General features: G+C 51.5%; 1 protein-coding gene across 1 annotated transcript in view; it reads left to right on the top strand.

Annotated features, from left to right (window-relative positions):
- The window catches only part of CHCHD3 (coiled-coil-helix-coiled-coil-helix domain containing 3), a 332,230-nt gene that overhangs the window by 44,188 nt on the left and 269,243 nt on the right, over positions 1 to 18,799 (top strand). The gene's annotated exons all lie outside the window — the stretch shown is intronic.

The raw sequence follows: 18,799 nt of genomic DNA on the forward strand, positions 1-18,799 counted from the left end.
TGGGAATTGTAGTCTCTGAACATCTGGAGGGCCATAGTTTGAAGACCCCTGCAGCCCAAGTCAGCCTTTTAAAAAGTGTAGATCAGACACAAGATCTGCACTGTCATTTGTTGTATGAAGGTATACTTGGAGTGGTGTAGTAGGCTGTGGGGCCTTATTCAATGTGTATGGTGGGGATATCAATGTGGCATCCAGCAGTGTTAGGATGCAGGGCGGGTTTTAGCATCTCCATGTCATGGATGCTGGTTTCCATCAGCCCCTGCCAGCATGGCCAATTGGCAGGGGCTGATGGGGATTGTAGTCCATAACATCTGGAGTGCCAAAGGTTCGCCACCACGGTTCTAGAATGCAGGAGGGGCATTTTCCCAGCAGGGCTTTTGATTGGCTGTTCAGATTAAAAGGTATCCCATTAAACCAGGGGTCTGCAGCCTGTGGCTCTCCAGATGTTCATGGACTACAATTCCCATCAGCCCCTGCCAGCAAGGCCAATTGCATGGCTATGAACATCTGGAGCGCCACAGGCTGCAGACCCCTGCATTAAACCAAACTTCTGCCTGAAATGGCAAATTTTAATGTTAGTTCTGTACAGGGGTAGGGAACCTGCGGCTCTCCAGATGTTCAGGAACTACAATTCCCATCAGCCTCTGTCAGCATGGCCAATTGGCCATGCTGGTAGGGGCTGATGGGAATTGTAGTTCCTGAACATCTGGAGAGCCGCAGGTTCCCTACCCCTGGTTCTGTATAATGTCATCCCTTGACATTTGTGTGGCCCTGCTGCAGCAACTATTTTGGAAACAGCCGCGTGTCCTGTGGCAGGCCGTTTTGTGATTGTTCCCGCAGCCACGTGTCAGAATCCCAGAGGTGCCTGCAGAGTCAAAAAGGATGGGGGCTGCAGGCGTATCGTGTCAAACCTGAATTTTGCTTTGTGTAATATGTGAAGTGTATGTTCATGCTTGGGAAGGATATATTATGATCACTGTTTCCCAATCTTTTCGAGGTCAGGGTGCCCTTGACCTCACTCTTCATATCTCACGGTACCCCTGCAGCCACCCTCCACCTTCACCTCCCATTGCCCCTCCTTGCCACACACCCCACCTTCCCCTCCCAGGGTGAAGGGTAGCACTGGGGGTGGCGGCGGCTGCTGACCTTGTGGCAGGCCCTGCCCCATGGGCCAGCTCCGTGTCCTTGCTGGCGCCGGTGGGAGACACCACAAAAATGAGGGGGGGGGGCGGTAGTGTTGCCGCAGTACCCCTGGGACATGCTCACAGCACCCCAGGGTACCAGGGAATCCTGGTTGAGAATGGCTGTATTATGATTGTTATCTTATCTTTCTGGAGCTCAGTACCTGAACACCTATGGGAATTCCAGGTAAAAGAAAATCAATTTGGACAGAGCACCTTAGGATTTGGAGTATTTTTAGTTCCTAGGGAGAGAGTTAATATAACAACAGCGCGACTATGCTGAAGTAGAGCCCGGTTCTTGTTTTTGCATAACTAAATTGAAATTCTGCATTTCTGAGCTGAGCATGCTATCGCTTTCTGGTGAAATGATATCCTTCCAGTGACACAGTAGATTGCTGATTGGATTTATGTCTCACCAGGTGGCCTTTCGCAGGTGGTGTATGGTGAAAAACAGAAACAGGCGATGCAAAATTAAGTGAAACCGCCACAAAACCTCATCATAAAACCACATTTGACACTCGAAACCGAAGAAGCTAAATGTAGGAACAGGTGCCATTAGCCACTTACCGCCCTCCAAGCTTTCTAAACTATAAGAGTTTCCATCATCCTTTTAAAAATTCTGCAGACTTGATTTGATTGATCGATCGATTGATTTATAGGCTGCCTTTCTCCATGGTGGTTTCAGGGCGGCTCGTATTGAATACATAGATTAAAACATCAGTGCACGGCATACAACCCTGATGGTTCTAAAACCAGCTAATTGAGGGAGATTGAATAGTAGAATCCTAGAGTTGGAAGAGCTACCCCAAGGGTCATCAAGTCTGACCCCCTGTCATGCAGGAACACATGATCAAAGCTCTCCTGACAGATGGCCATCCAGCCTCTCTTCAAAAACTTCCAAAGAAGGAGACTCTACCATCCTCAGTGGCAGCATATTCCACTGTCGAACAGCCCTGACTGTTAGGAAGTTTTTCCTGATGTTTAGGTGGGATCTCTTTTCCTTCACCTTGAGCCCATTACTCCTGGTCCTAGTCTCAGGAGAAAACAAGCTTGCTCCCAACATGACATCCCTTCAAATATCTTAATATGGCTATCGTGTCACCTCTTAACCTACTCTTCATCAAACTAAACATCCCCAGCTCCAGAGGTGGGATCCAGCAAGTTCCCACAGGTTCCCGAGTGTCGGTTACTAATTATTTGTGTGTGCCGAGAGGGGGTTACTAATGGGTGATTTTGCCACGTGATTTTTGCCTTAGTTATGCCCCTCCTCTCAGCAGTAGCGCGCAGAACTTGAAGCAGTCTAGCAGGAGGTGCACCGGCGTGCGTGGCAGCCTGCGCCTGCGTGCATTCGTTTCCTGCCCAAGGACTGGCGCAGCGGCTGCGTCCTTGCCACAGCCCTGCCCAGGAATGCCCCGCCCCCGGAATGCCTGGCCCCGCCCCCGTCGTGCCCCGCCCATCCCCATTGGCACTACGACACAGTTTGAATCCCACCACCATGGGAACCTGTTACTAAAATTTTTGGATCCCACCACTGCCCAGCTCCCTAATAATAAGGAAAGGAAGGAAGGGAAATAGAGGGGCACGGACCAGGAAGGGGATAGGGAGATGACAAGGGAGGCCAGCTCTGTGGGAATTACAGTTGTTGCCCCCAAATATCAGCCTGGTGGATTGCTCTGTCTTGCAACCCTGCATAATTGAGATAAGTCCTGCAAGGCATTGGTCTTATTTGACAGAGCATTCCACCAGGCCGGGGCCACAGCTGAAAATGCTCTGGCCCTGGTCAAGGATAGCCGGACACTTTTCGGGCCAGGAACTACCAGGAAGTTGTTGTTGGTAGAACAGAGTGGTCTTTTATGAGTAGGAGCAGCAGTGGCGTAGCGGTTAAGAGCAGGTGCATTCTAATCTGGAGGAACTGGGTTTGATTCCCCGCTCTGCCGCCTGAGCTGTGGAGGCTTATCTGGGGAATTCAGATTAGCCTGTGCACTCCCACACATGCCAGCTGGGTGACCTTGGGCTAGTCACAGCTTCTCGGAGCTCTCTCAGTCCCACCCACCTCACAGGGTGTTTGTTGTGAAGGGGGGAGGGCAAGGAGATTGTAAGACGAAATCGAAGTCTCTTTGAGTCTCCTTAGCTAGGTGTAATGCCCTGCCTTCTGCCTTTAGCCTTGGACGCCACCTTGGAATTCCACATAAAGAAAGGAAATGTCCGTGTGGCATGGGTTCTGTGGAAACAGTATCTCATATGCTGTTGAATTGTCCTTTTTATGAGATAGATAGGAAGAAGCACATAATCCCCTTCCTGCATGGAAGTGAAGGCATTACAGATAAACAGAAGGTTATATATCTTTTAAACAACCACAACTACGAGCTGTTGGAAGCGGCGGCTAAATTTTTAAATGGTGTTATTTTAACTCGCCAGAAGTTGTAAAGGCTGTTATTATCTTGCAATGTTAATGCTAAACTATTTATATACGCAGGCCTACCCTTGAGGCTGATTCGGAAATTGAAACTGGTCCAGCATGCGGCGGCTCGTTTGCTCACGGGAGGTGCCTCCAGAGATCACATCACGCCCGTGTTGCACCGTCTGCACTGGCTCCCGGTTGAATTCCGAATCGTCTTCAAGGTATTGGTGTTAACCTTTAAGGCCTTACGCGGTCTGGGACCTTCGTACCTCAGGGACCGTTTGGCCCCATATGTCCCACGTCGGTCTCTGCGTTCGGCAGAGGCCAATTTGCTGGAGGTCCCCGCCCCCTCTATGATGCGGCTGGCCTCCACTAGGGCCAGGGCTTTTACGGCCCTGGCCCCTGCCTGGTGGAATGCTCTTCCGTCAACTGTCCGGGCCCTGCGGGACTTAAACGAATTCCGCAGGGCCTGTAAGACTGAGTTATTCCGCCGGGCTTTTGGGGAGACCGGCTGCTGATAGGTGCCCGTTAACAACTGAGACCCGCTGTTCCCCTCTCAGAGTTAGAGGAGTCAAAGGTTGAACGCCGTCTGTTGTAAATATTTATGAATCTGGAGCGCTGCATTTTAATCTGGTATAAATTTTAGCATTTTATTCTGTTCAGCCACTTATATGTATTCTATGTTGTAAACCGCCCTGAGCCCTTTGGGGGAGGGCGGTATAAAAGTGGAATAAATAATAATAATAATAATAATAATAATAATAATAATAATAATAATAATAATAATAATAATAATAATAATAATATGCCATTAAAGGTATTTGAAATCGAAGTCTCTTTGAGTCTCCTACAGGAGAGAAAGGGGGGGATATAAATCCAAACTCCTCCTCCTCCTCCTCCTCCTCCTCCTCCTCCTCCTCCTCCTCCTCCTTCTCCTCCTCCTCCTCCTCCTCCTCCTCCTCCTCCTCCTCCTCCTCCTCCTCCTCCTCTTCTTCTTCTTCTTCTCTTCTTCTTCTTCTTCTTCTTCTTCTTCTTCTCTTCTTTTTCTTCTTCTTCTTCTTCTTCTTCTTCTTCTTCTTCTCTTCTTCTTCTTCTTCTTCTTCTTCTTCTTCTTCTTCTTCTTCTTCTTCTTCTTCTTCTTCTTCTTCTTCTTCTTCTTCTTGGGGGTGCATTTGGAGAGGCGGTCCCAGAGATATGAGGGTCCCAAACCCGCTCAGGACTTTAAAGGTTAGAACCAAAACCTTGAGCGTGACTTGTACTCCACTGGCAGCCAGTGTAGCTGTTGGACCACTGGTTGGGTATGTCCTCAGCACAAGGTCCCAGTGGTGAAGTCTCCTTCTTTGGAGGTTTGTAAAGAGAGGCTGGATGGCCATCTGTCAGGAGTGCTTTGATTGGGTGTTCCTGTGTTGCACGGGGTTGGACTTTATGGCCCTCCTGGTCTCTTCCAACTCTTATGATTCAGTGATTCTATGAGTGAGGATTCGGCCAGCTGCATTGTGCACCTGTTGGAATTTGGAAGAGTTGGTGCAGTCATGTGACTGGGCAAATGGGAATTAGAATTATTACCTCACTGTGTTGAATGCAACGACCTTGAGCAGCAGACCATAGGATCTGGGTTCAGGAAATAGAAGCTGACTACTAAGTACATCCTAGCGAGGAACATGCCGAGAGGTGGGATCCAGCAGGTTCTCACAGGTTCCCGAGTGTCAGTTACTAATTATTTGTGTGTGCCGAGAGGGGGTTACTAATGGGTGATTTTGCCACGTGATTTTTGCCTTAGTTACGCCCCTCCTCTCAGCAGTAGCGCGCAGAACTTGAAGCAGTGTAGCAGGAGGTGCACTGGCGTGCGTGGCAGCCTGCGCCTGCGTGCATTCGTTTCCCACCCAAGGACCGGCACAGTGGCTGCGTCCTTGCCACAGCCCCGCACAGGAATGCCCCGCCCCCAGAATGCCCGGTCACGCCCCTGGAATGCCCCACCCAGCCCCATTGGCGCTACGCCACAGTTTGAATCCCACCCCCATGGGAACCTGTTACTAAAATGTTTGGATCCTACCACTGAACATGCTAAGTTCGAAGCAGTGGAGGAATCTCCTCTGCTGAACGACTTCATTTTGCTGTCCTGCGGTTCTTTTCAGTCATTCCGAAAACCCTGTGATTGTGCTTTATTCGTCAATGCAAACGGAGGCCTCGTTCTCTGCAGGATAGCTGCAGTTTGTTCAAAAAAGTGGGAGAAAAGGATGGTAGTTCTGCAGGGGTTTGAGCTGTGACCCAGCAAAGGGTTGTGACCAATGGGTTAAAAGCCCCTTCTGTAGGAGGCACCACCTGTAAAAAGCCTTTGGTCTTTATAAACGTCAGTGTAGTATTCTCTGTAGCTTAGCTGTTGGAGACAGGGAGGGAATACCTTTCCCACACAGAGGTGCCCAAGGTGAGTCTGACTGTGTTCTGGAAGCAATGCAAGGCCTATGTCAAGACTTGGATAGTTCTTGCCATGTGGTGTAGTGGTTAAGAGCAGGTGGATTCTAATCTGGAGAACTGAGTTTGATTCCCAACTCCTCCACCTGAGTGGCAGAGGCTTATCTGGTGAACCAGCTGTGTTTCCGCACTCCTACATTCCTGCTGGGTGACCTTGGGCCAGTCCCAGCTCTCTCAGAACTCTCTCAGCCCCACGTACCTCACCAGGTGTCTGCTGTGGGGAGAGGAAGGGAAAGGAGCTTGTAAGCCACCTTGAGTCTCCTTACAGGAGAGGAAGGTGGGGTATGAATCCAAACTGTTCTTGTTCTTCATCTCAAGTCACTTGTTAAGCTTTGCTTATGACAATGTATTGTCGAAGGCTTTCACGGCCGGAATCACTTGGGTGCTGTGTGGTTTCCGGGCTGTATGGCCGTGTTCTAGCAGCATTCTCTCCTGACATTTCGCCTGCATCTGTGGCTGGCATCTTCAGAGGATCATGATCCTCTGAAGATGCCAGCCACAGATGCAGGCGAAACGTCAGGAGAGAATGCTGCTAGAACACGGCCATACAGCCCGGAAACCACACAGCACCCTTTTGCTTATGACATTTGGGCTCATTCCGCACATGCAGAATAATGCACTTTCAAACTGCTTTCAGTGCTCTTTGAAGCTGTGCGGAATAGCAAAATCCACTTGCAAACAGTTGTGAAAGTGTTTTGAAAACGCATTATTTTGCGTGTGCGGAAGGGGCCTTGGATTGGTTGTTGGGGGTTTTCCAGGCTGCGTGGCCATGGTCTGGTCGTTTTTGTTCCCAATGTTTCATCCTCATCTGTGGCTAGTATCTTCAGAGGTGTTTCTCACCACTCCCCACACTGTGCCATGGAGAGAGACGCATCCCGTTGTGACATGTCTCTGAAGATGCCAGCCATGGATGCAGGCAAAACGTCAGGAGCAAAAACTACCAGCTGATGGCCATACAGCTCAGAACACCCACAACAGCCGGTTGATTCCCTCTGCGAAAGCAAAACACTTGGATTGTTGTGGCTCCAATTCAGGGGTAGGGAACCTGCGGCTCTCCAGATGTTCAGGAACTACAATTCCCATCAGCCTCTGTCAGCATGGCCCTGCTCCAATTCTTTTACACTGTTCGCCTCCGTGCCTACCCCAGACTCACCACATTTCTAGACCACGGCGACAGTCCAAACTGGAGTGCTTGTTAAGATAAAATGAAGATTATTTGCAAGTTAGGTAATCTGGAAAGCAAAGGAGAAGGTCAGCTTAATCTCAACGGAGCAGTAAGAATGTAATGAAATATTTGCTTTGTGCTGTCCCGGTTTCAGGTCATCAAGTGTGTAATTCTGTCCTTTCTCATTAGAGTATTTCTGATTATCAGCATGCTGAATTTCCCTTCTGACGGTTTCAGGAACTTCTCTGCCTGCTCTGACTGTTTGTCACTCTAGGTCAGTGGTGGCGAACCTATGGCACGGGTGCCAGAGGTGGCACTCAGAGCCCTCTCTGTGGGCACGCGCAGAGTTGCCCCCACCACCCCACACACATCTAGGCTGCCCTGGGCTGCTGGGCTCAATTATTAGCATTAAACCTAAGACCTCGTTTTGGGGAAGCAGTGGAGGCAACCCTGTTAAGCGCTGTTAAACCCCACTGATTTTCGTGCGAAGAACTAAAGTGCGATCCTCGGTTGCTGGCAATGGGGCTTGCTCCTGAGTAAACTCTCCTAGGGTCATGATTCACCCGTTTAAAGAGTTGCATGGTTGCTTCAAAGCAAAGCCACCGACTACCACCAAGGTTACTCCCGAGTAACGCACACCTCGGAGCCAACCGTTTTTTCTAAACTAAAACCTCAGTATTCAGGTTAAATTGCCGTGTTGGCACTTTGCGATAAATAAGTGGGTCTTGGGTCACAATTTTGGGTACTCGGTCTCGCAAAGGTTTGCCATCGCTGCTCTAGGTAGCCACGCAAGTGGCAATTCAGAACATAAGAAGAGCCCTGGCGGTTCTGACCAGTGGTCCAGAGAACATAAGATCATAAGAACAAGCCAGCTGGATCAGACCAGAGTCCATCTAGTCCAGCACTCTGCTACTCGCAGTGGCCCACCAGGTGCCTTTGGGAGCTCACATGCAGGATGTGAAAGCAATGGCCTTCTGCGGCTGTTGCTCCCGAGCACCTGGTCTGTTAAGGCATTTGCAATCTCAGATCAAGGAGGATCAAGATTGGTAGCCAGAGATTGACTTCTCCTCCATAAATCTGTCCAAGCCCCTTTTAAAGCTATCCAGGAGGATCACCACCTCCTGTGGCAGCATATTCCAAACACCAATCACACGTTGCGTGAAGAAGTGTTTCCTTTTGTTAGTCCTAATTCTTCCCCCCAGCATTTTCAATGAATGCCCCCTGGTTCTAGTATTGTGAGAAAGAGAGAAAAATCTCTCTCTGTCAACATTTTCTACCCCATGCATAATTTTATAGACTTCAATCATATCCCCCCTCAGACGTCTCCTCTCCAAACTAAAGAGTCCCAAACGCTGCAGCCTCTCCTCAGAGGAAGGGAAAGGAGCTTGCAGGCCACCTTGAGTCTTCTTACAGAAGAGAAAGGTGGGCTATACATCCAAACTACTACTACAACTCCTCCTCCTCCTCCTCCTCCTCCTCAGCTGTTCTTTATTTGGCCATCCACTTTGTGGGCATTTCTAGGACTGAAAATCATCTAACCCTGCAGCCAACACTAAGACCAGACGTTCCTTCTCGTGGCCATGCGGTTAAGACCAGGAGCATTCTCAGTGTCCTCCCTTGTCCAAACTTTTTCATGCTGGCTGATGAGGTCTCATCTTTGAGCTGATGTCACCAATGTCTCTATAACCTCGGGAACCTTCCAGATTTAGTGCCAGCAGTCTGTTTCCTCTTGGTGACTTTAACTTGACCTGACTTGAAGTAATTATGCTCGGCTGTATTCTCCACTGGTTTATTTGCATGTGATTTATTCACGTCCGCTAAACAGAAATTGTCTCCCCAGCTGTTTTAATGCATCCATTTCAGTCAAATTATTTGTTTTCTTGGAACCGCTCGAGGTGACGGACGAGATCGCCCGGAGTTATTTCTCAAACCTTGCCCTGCTTCCAGGATGGGTCTCTGCTTGGCTCGCTTCAATTTCTCACCTGGGAGCGATCCTGCTTGCGCCAGCTAATAGAATTTCTATTTAACGATCTACCGCTCCACTTTTATTCCCTATTAGGATCGGCCTGATCAATGCATAACCTAATTGATTGTTAAGGTCACCTGTGCCGTGTCTTTATCGGCGGATTCCTGAATCTTATTTATTGTTCTTCAGGAGTTGGTTCTACGGTCCATTAGCTCTTTTTTTAATCCATTCTTGCGCAGAGAAACAGTAAAAATCATGACACATGGGTTGGTGGACACCTTAATTGTTACACATTGTGTGCTTGTTGACAGGTGACAAACCTGGAATGAGAAATATGAAAGGATCTCTCAGGAGTTTAGATTAATCAAACGATCAATTGTGGCGCAAAACGCTTTACTGCTTTTGTGGTGCAGCTGGAATGAGAGTTGTTTGTGTGGTGTGGGTGGTAAGGGGTGGGGAGAACAAGAAATCAACGGGCCCAATCCAGCGCTAGCTCTCCCTGCGTGAGCTCATGTAGAAGAAGAAGAAGAATTGGACTTATATCCCCCCTTTCTCTCCTGTAGGAGACTCAAAGGGGCTGACAATCTCCTTGCCTGTGAGGTGGGTGGGGCTGAGAGAGCTCCGAGAAGCTGTGACTAGCCCAAGGTCACCCAGCGGGCTGTGTGGGAGTGCACAGACTAATCTGAATTCCCCAGATAAGCCTCCACAGCTGAGGTGGCAGAGCGGGGAATCAAACCCGGTTTCTCCAGATTAGATACATGAGCTCTTAACCTCCTACTCTTCTTCTTCTTCTTCTTGTGATGACGCCATTGACTTAGCCAACTTTACAGCCTGCCATGTGCGGGCTGTGAAGTGAGGTTCCTAGAAGAAGAAGAAGAAGAGTTTGGATTTATATCCCCTCTCCTGCAGGAGACTCCAAAGGGGCTGACAATCTCTCTGCCCTTCCCCTCACAACAAACACCGAGGTGGTGGGGCTGGTAGAGTCTGGTAGCTGCAGGACTAGCCCAAGGTCACCCAGCGGGCTGTGTGGGAGTGCACAGACTAATCTGAATTCCCCAGATAAGCCTCCACAGCTGAGGTGGCAGAGCGGGGAATCAAACCCGGTTTCTCCAGATTAGATACATGAGCTCTTAACCTCCTACTCTTCTTCTTCTTCTTCTTGTGATGACGCACAATTTAGCCAACTTACAGCCTACACAAGGGCTGTGAAGTGAGTGTCCTCAGAAGAAGAAGAAGAAGAGTTTGGATTTATATCCCCCCTTTCTCTCCTGCAGGAGACTCAAAGGGGCTGACAATCTCCTTGCCCTTCCCCCCTCACAACAAACACCCTGTGAGGTGGGTGGGGCTGAGAGAGCTCCGAGAAGCTGTGACTAGCCCAAGGTCCACCTTTCAGCTGGCCTTTGTGTGGGAGTGCACAGGCTAATCTGAATTCCCAGATAAGCCTCCACAGCTGAGGTGGCAGAGCTGGAAATCAAACCCAAGCTCCAGATTAGATACATGAGCTCTTAACCTTTCCATTTCTTTCTTCTTCTTGTGATGACGACACTTAGCCAACTTATGTCATGGCTGTATGAGTGTCCCTCAGAAGAAGAAGAAGCAAGAGTTTGGATTTATATCCCCCTTTCTCTCCTGCAGGAGACTCCAAGGCCGATAATCTTCCTTTCCCTTCCCTCACAACAAACACCCTGTGAGGTGGTAATGAGAGCCCCAGGAAGCTGTGACTAGCCCAAGGTCACCCAGCTGGCATGTGTGGGAGTGCACAGGCTAATCTGAATTCCCCAGATCAGCCTCCACAGCTCAGGCGGCAGAGCGGGGAATCAAACCCGGTTCCTCCAGATTAGATACGCGAGCTCTTAACCTCCTACTCTTCTTCTTCTTCCTCTTGTGATGACGCACAATTTAGCCAACTTACAGCCTACACAAGGGCTGTGAAGTGAGTGTCCTCAGAAGAAGAAGAAGAAGAGTTTGGATTTATATCCCCCCTTTCTCTCCTGCAGGAGACTCAAAGACAATCTCTTCTTGCCCTTTCCTCACAACAAACACCTGTAGGTGGTGGGCTGAGAGAGCTCCGAGAAGCTTTATCATGTCCCCAGCGTGGAGTGCCCAGGCTAATCTGCAATTCCCCAGATAAGCTTCTCCACAGCTCAGGCGTGCAGAGCGGGAATCAAACCCGGGTTCCTCCAGATTAGAACGACCTAAGACTAACGAGATATGGGTATGCTCGTTTCACCCTTTCTGCTCCTCCGGACCTATCCCAAGAAACGGGCGTGGCTGGGTTCAGGAACACCCCGCTCATTGCCCTGGTGTTGATCAATGCCATGTGTCCATCAATAATAAACAGCAGTGTTTCAGGATTTCTTAGGAAATCAGCAGATGGACCTGGTTTCCAGGTCAATCACCGGTAAACCTGGGTGCGCGGAAGGGGAGACAGTTGCTCTACGGGCCGGGTTTCCCCACCAGGTTTCCGCGTACTTCCACCAGTCACTTAACACGGGGTCGTGGGGCGTGTGGCAATGTTCATCCGAGATTCCATCCCCTTTAGGCCATCCCGTCCCGAGATCACCGGCATGGAGTGTAGTCGGCCTAGGAGTGGTTGGCGACGGAGAGGTTGGGTCAGCCCTGGTGTGTGTACCGGCCGCCTACGCTTAATCGGGGACGGTCTGGAAGGCTGGGGCTGCTGGAGGTGGTGTCTGACTGGGCATTGAGGTTTCCAGACCCTATTGTCTTGGGGATTTCAATGTCCATGCTCGATGCTGCCTCATGCTGCAGTAGCCGCGACCTGGTGTCATCCATGGCTAACGCTGGCCTCCTTGGTAAGTTCTGGGCCCCACCTGCGATGTACAAGGCGGTCACACGCTGGATTTGGTCTTCGGTCGGGAATTAATATGGTCGTGATCCTCTATAGATAGAGTGCCGCGGTCCGGAACACATTATGCTTTTCCCGAAGGTTCGGATGGGACCTGCCATGCCTCCGCCTTCCAGGCTGCGACGGATCTCCATTATAAACCGCCTCGCGGCCACGAGACTTATGGATCCACTTGGTTTCCTGGAATGCTCTGCGGGATCCTGAATCACCTGCCGCACACTCGGAAGCGAGCAGGTGGAAGATTGGCACGTCCGCCTTCCGGCTGCCATTGAGGTTGTTATGTTCGGCGCTTCCCTTCTGGCGTCTCCTCGCTTCAACGGCTGGCTCCGCGGGTATACCGAGAGCTACGCCATATGAAACGTGGAACTCAGTGACGACTAGAGCGAAGTGTGGAGGAAATTTCGCGGATCGGCCACTGCCAACATCTTATAGCAGGACGCTTATGAAGGTCGGCGAGATGGCGCACGGAAGAGGCTTAAGAGAGCCTTCCTCTCGTGATCTGCTAGCCCCGCCTGCCCACCGTCTCCTGGTTCCACTTACCACCGCGCCCATCCCCACCACGCCTTTATGAGCTTCTTTGCAGATAAGTCGCCGCCTCCGGCCAGGACCTTTCCTTCAGCTGTAATACAATTAGCTAATCCAGGCTCCTGCCGCTCTTCCGCCCCTTGTTTGGCCCAGTTTTCCTGCTCAGCCAGTGCCTCCACAGGGTCTCTGGGCTGCTGTTGTATCTACTACTTGTCCTTCTGATCCGGCGGCCTCCCTCCTGGCTTTGGCTGGCCGCCAGGAGGAGCCACGACCCCACCTGTTGAAGATCATCAATGCCTCCCTCGAGCAAGGAGTCTTTCCTCGGGTGGGCTGGAAGGAGGCAGTGGTCCTCCCACTCTTAAAAGACCATCAGATCCAGGAGATCTGGCCACTACCACCCCGCCCTCAATCTTCTGCTTCTGGGGAAGGCAATTGAGAGAGTGGTGTTGAGCAGCTTCAGGGCTTCCTGAGGACGACAGGCTTTCGATCCCTTCCAGTCCGCCTGCTGGGCATGGACGGAGACTGTTCTGTCGCTTATCACGGACACGCCAAGATACAATTCTGACCGAGGGATCGCCTGCTGGTGGGCTTATTGGATCTACCGCTTTTGATATGGTCGACCACGGACCTTTTGGCCCACCGCTTCGGTCAGCTCAAAAGTGGGCACGTCCTCAGTGGATTGTCTCGTCTGACCGGAGTCAGCAGGTGGTGTGGGGGACCAAGCCTCCCAGAGGTGCCCACTTCCAGTGTGGTGTGCCTCAGGGGCATTGCTCTCCCCCCGCCATTGTTTAACACTATATACCACCACTTGCTCAGTTGGTAAAGCGGAGCTTTGGCTGATCTGTCATCAGTATGCTGGATGACACTCAGCCTATTCTGCTGATGGAGGGGGGATGCTGTCAGCCTGCAGCCCTACAGCATTGCTTGGAGGCGTGCTGCTGGATGGTTGCAACAGGCGTTAAAACTGAATCCATCGAAGACGGAGATCTCTTTGGCTGGCTGGGAGGCGGGAATTTTCAGCCACTGGAGTGGGAGGGCTCTCATTGGCACCAGCCTCCTCCGGCCCCGCAGCCCGGGGTCCACCTGATTCGCCTTCAATGGAGACCCAGGTAGCCCTGGGCATAACCGGTTGCTTTTTCCATCTTCTCGACAGGCCCCGGGCGTTGGGTCTCTCCTCCCAGGCAGACCCTTCGCCACTGTGATCCATGCAACGGTCACCCTAGGCTAGACTATTGTAATCCTCGCCCCACGCTGGCCTTCCTTACGCCTGATCCGGCTGTTCAGTAAACATGCAGCGCTGCGGTGCTCACAGGTGGTGCCTTTAGAGAACACATTCTCAACTGTGTTGCTTCATTGCACTGGCTTCCTGCTGAGTTCAATCATTCATAAGGTGTGTGGGTACTCACCTTTAAGCGCCTTTGGCATGTCTGGGACCTTCTGCATTCCTGGACCGGCCCACCCCATATGTCCCTCTCATGTCTTCTGCAGTACTGCAGAGGCCAAATCCTGTTGCCACAGTCCTTGGGGCCCCTCAAGGAGTGTGGGGTTGGTTTCACCCGGCCAGGGCCTTACAGCCCCTAAGCCCCTGCCTGGTGGCACACTTTACCACCAGCTATCCGGCCCTATGATGGAGGAGTTCCCAGAGGGCCTCACTGGGACTCTGTTCCACTGGCTGGGAGGGCCGCACTGGCTGAAGTGGGCCTCCTCCCTCCTCGCCTGGGCCTTAATCTTGTGGGAGGCCCTCAGCTTTTGGGTCTGCTTCCAGGGTGTGGGTGCATACGCTTCTATGAAATTTTATCGATGCCGCTTCGTAATTCATTTAATTCATTGTTTTAATCGATTTTAATGTTATTTCTGTTATGATTATGTTGTTCATCACTTCCAGATTCTCGGGAGAGGGCGTATATAAAATTGGATTATAAATAAATAAATAGCCAAATAAAGATACGCTGAAGCTCTTAACTCCTCCTTCTTCTTCCTCTTGTGATGGCCTTTAATTTAGCCAAACTTACAGCCCTGCAGGGCTGTGGTGTCCTCAGAGAAGAAGAAAGGTTTGGACCTCATCCCCCCCTTTCTCTCCTGCAGGAGACTCAAGGGGCTGACAATCTCCTTGCCCTTCCCTAAAGCAGGCACCCTGTGAGGTGGGTGGGAGGCTGAGAGAGAAACTCGAGAAGCTGTAGTGACTAGCCCTTGATTTTGGCTGGTGGTGGGTACCCAGGCTAATGAAGATTCCCAGAGATAAGCTCCGACAAAGGCAGTGAGAATCAGGCAGTTCTCCAGATTAGAGAGCGAGCGAGAGCCAGGCAGAGATATGGTGTGCTGGACTTCACTTTCCCTCCGACCTATCCCAAAGCAGCGAAGGTGGATTTGGAGGTTCAGGAACACCAACCGTCCCTGGTGTTGATCAATGCCAAGGTCCCATCAATAATAAAACAACAGGTGTTCAGAGTTTCTTAGAAAGAATCAGCAGTGGACCTAAAGCTGTATCACTGAAGCCTGGGTGTGAGGGAGACAGTTCACTCTCTGTGAAGTTCCCCACTGGAGTTTAGGTGCCTCCACTGATCGCAGGCTTGGGGCAGGAGGCAGTGGCAGCAATGTTAATCTGAGATTCCACATCCCTTTGGGAGATGTCTGGTTGATGCCCGGCATGGAGTGTAGGCCTAGAGTGGATTGTGGAGAGGGTTAGCCAGGTCACCTCCTGGTGTGCCGCCCTAGCGCACGAGAGGGGCCGATCTACTCTGCGGCTGCTGGGTGGTGTCCTGACTGGGCATTGAGTTTTGGGCTTGTGTCTTGAGGGATTTCAATGTGCCTTCGATGCTGCCACCTCATGTGCAGTAGCAGCGGACCTAGTCATCATCAGCGGCGTGGTTTTCCTCCTTGGTAAGTTTCTGGCCCCACTCATGCAGAGGTGCGTTGGATTTAGTCTTGAATTTGGGGAATTAATGTAGTGCATTATCCTCCTATAGATAGAGTGCCATGGTCCGACCATTGTTATGCCTAGAAGGTTGGATGGACCTGCCATCTACCCTCCCCGTCTAGGCGGTAGGACTCATTTATATGTCCGCCAGCGGAGACTTATGGATCCACTTGGTTTCCCTGAATGCTCCTGCGGAAGGATCCCTGAACCTGCCCATTTTCGATGAAGCAGGTGGAAGGTGGAATGCCCGGCGTTCACCATTGGGTTATTGCCCCGGCGTCCTCGTCCCGGGTTTCACGTGGCTGGCTCGTGGTATACCGAGGAGCTGCGCCATATGAGCGGGAACTCCAGGCGACAGAAGCGAGTGTGGAGAAATTCATTGTGAAACCGCGAACATCTTATAGGTGCGAGGCTATGGATGCGTAGAAGAGCCTTCCTCTCCTTCTGTAAACAACGGCTGGCGTTTCGTTAGTGGGACTTTGACCTCGCAGGTTCTGCAAATTCTCAGGTGGCGTATTGTTGTAGAGGCCTTTATGAGCAGATGGTGGTCATCCCGCCAGGACCTTCCTTCTATGTTGAATACAATTAGCGAACTAGAGGCTCCGCGATCTTCGGCCCCTTGTTTGGCCAGTTTTCCCTGCTCTCCCATTGGTGTGGGCGGTTCTGCTGCTGTTGAACTACTTGCATGCTCTGGTCCGTGCCCCTCACGGCAAGCCTGCCGGGAGGGGCTACGACTACTGTTGCAGATGTAAGTGGCTCCCTTGAGGCAAGGAGTCTTTCGGGTGGGTTGAAGGGAGGGCAGTGGTCCATTACTCATAAAGGCCATGGTTTAGATCAGGAGATCAGCCAATTACCCACCCGTCACCGAATCTTTCGTTTCTGGGAAGGTAATTGAGAGAGTAGTGTTGGAGCAGCTGGGCTTCCTGGGCGCGAGCTTCGATCCCTTCAGTCCGGCGGCTTCCTGCTGGGCATGGGCCGGAGACTGTTGTATCTGGGACGCTCGCGCGCCACAACTTGACCCGAAGTGGATGGTGCCGTGGACCTGCCATGGCGTTTGATATGGGCGACCGGGCGCGGCCCCACCGGCGCCGCGCCTTCCGGGGAGTGCGGGGGCACTGTCCTTCAGTGGATTGTCTCGTTCCTCGGGACGGGGTGCGTGGTGGTGAGGATAGGCGCGGAGACACTTTCGGTGTGGTGTGCCTCAGGGGCATTGCACTCTCCCAGCTATTGTTGTAATACATCGACCACTTGCTCAGTTGGTGTGCGAACTTTGGGCTGATCTGTCATCCAGTATGCAGTGACACTCATGCTCTCTGCTGATGGAGGGACAGGGTTGCAGCCCCCTGCAGCTCTACAACGATACTTGGAGGCGGTTGCTGGATGGGTTTACATGAGCGGTTGAGCTGGATCGCCGAGAGCGGAAGTCGCTGGCTGCGCCCAGGGAGGCGGGGCCTCTCAGCCGCCCGGGTGGGAGGGGCTTCATTGGCACCAGCCTCCTCCCGTCCATAGCCAGGGACCACTGGATTTGATGCCGAAAGTGGGGCCCAGGTGGCCCGCCTGCTCCCGGGGTTCCATCCGGTGGTGGCAGTTTGGCCCCTTCTCTCCCAGGCAGACCTAGCCCTGTGATCCCATGCAGCAGTCCACCTCTAGGGCTGACTAGTGGCACCGCTCCGGGGCGCCCCGCCCGTCTGATCGGAAGTTGAAACTGAACAGCAGCCAAAGCAGTAGCGTGTGCTCACAGGTGGTGCCTTTAGGGCACCTGTCCTTCGCTGGTGCCGCTTGCTGGCTTCGGGTTGGAGTTCGAATCATTCCGCCAGGGTGGGGCACTCTTCCAGGGCACCAGGTCTGGGACGCCCGGCTGCCGGGACCGTCTTACCCCATGTCCCTCACGGCTCTGGCGAGGCCAGCTTCGTTGTCCCCTAGCCCCTCGATGATGCGGTTGGCTCGCAGGGCCAGGGGCTGCAGAAGCTGGCTGCCCTGAGTTACTTTACCACCAGCTATCCGGACCCTCTGGGGATCTTGGAAGTTCCGCCCAGGGGCCTGTAAGACCGAATTGTTCCACCGGGTTTGGGGCGTGGCAGTGGCCTCCCCTCCTCCCTCTTTCAGCTCTGGGCCCTTAATTTTGTGGGAGGCCCTCAGCTTTTCTAGGTCTGCTTCCAGGGTTTGGGTGTATTACGTTTTATAGAGGTTGTGGGATGCAGCTGTAATTTTATTTAATTGGCTGTTTTAACTGGGATTTGTGTTGTTTCTGTTTTACCGTTATGTTGTTCACCGCCCAGAGCCCTTAGGAGAGGCGGTGAAATTATAGTAAATAAATAAATAGAAATAAGGAATCTGAGGCTCTTGTATCACTTGTCCTACTGGGAGTGGTGTGAAGAGGGCGTCCCTCTGAAGTCGAACAGAGACAAGCAATGGCAGGCCACCTCTGACCATCTCTTGCCTTGAATACCCTATGTGACTGGATGGCACACTCATTCACCCACAGAGAAAGATGGCATTATTTTGCAGTAGCGTGAGTTGAAAGCTGTAAGGTTGGGCCGGTGGTAACCCAGGAGAGGGCCTGCTGGTTATGGCACCGAAGCTCTTGGACTCTGGCCCCTGGGAGAGTCATCTGTTCCCATCTGTTGCGGCCTTCTGCCGGCGGGTGGAGACTTTTTTTGGGTCCTGTTTGAGATTTGCTCAACGATCCCTCCTTCATAACCAGTATTTTAATGTTGTGTATGTATTTTAACTCACTTTTTGAATATATTTTGATTCTATTTTGAAACTGGTTTGAATCATGTGAGTGTTTTTGGGGGGCCAATTTTAATTGTTTTATAAAGTGATGCGGCGGCCAAGGAGGCTGATGCGATTCTGGAGGCTCATCAGTAAAGTAATTTGCCATTAGATCGAGGGATGTGGGATTGGCATTCCACTCTCTGACTGCATTGGTGAGACCTCACCTGGAATATTGTGTCCAGTTCTGGGCACCGCAATTCAAGAAGGATATTGACAAGCTGGAATGGGTCCAGAGGAGGGCAACCAAAATGGTCATACGTCTGGAATCCATGCCCTAAGACATAGGTGTCAAACTCGCAGACCTCCAGATGTTATGGACAACAGTTCCCATCATCCCCTGCCAGCATGCTTGCAGGGGATGATGGGAACTGTAGTCCATAACATCTGGAGGGCCACGAGTTTGACACCTGTGCCCTAAGAGGAGAGGCTTAGGGAGCTGGGGATGGCTAGTCTGGAGAAGAGAAGGTTAAGAGGTGACATGATAGCCATGTTTAGATATTTGAAGGGATGTCATGTTGGTGAGGGAGC

This window comes from Sphaerodactylus townsendi, linkage group LG06 (assembly GCF_021028975.2).
Source record: "Sphaerodactylus townsendi isolate TG3544 linkage group LG06, MPM_Stown_v2.3, whole genome shotgun sequence".
Taxonomy (NCBI): domain Eukaryota; kingdom Metazoa; phylum Chordata; class Lepidosauria; order Squamata; family Sphaerodactylidae; genus Sphaerodactylus; species Sphaerodactylus townsendi.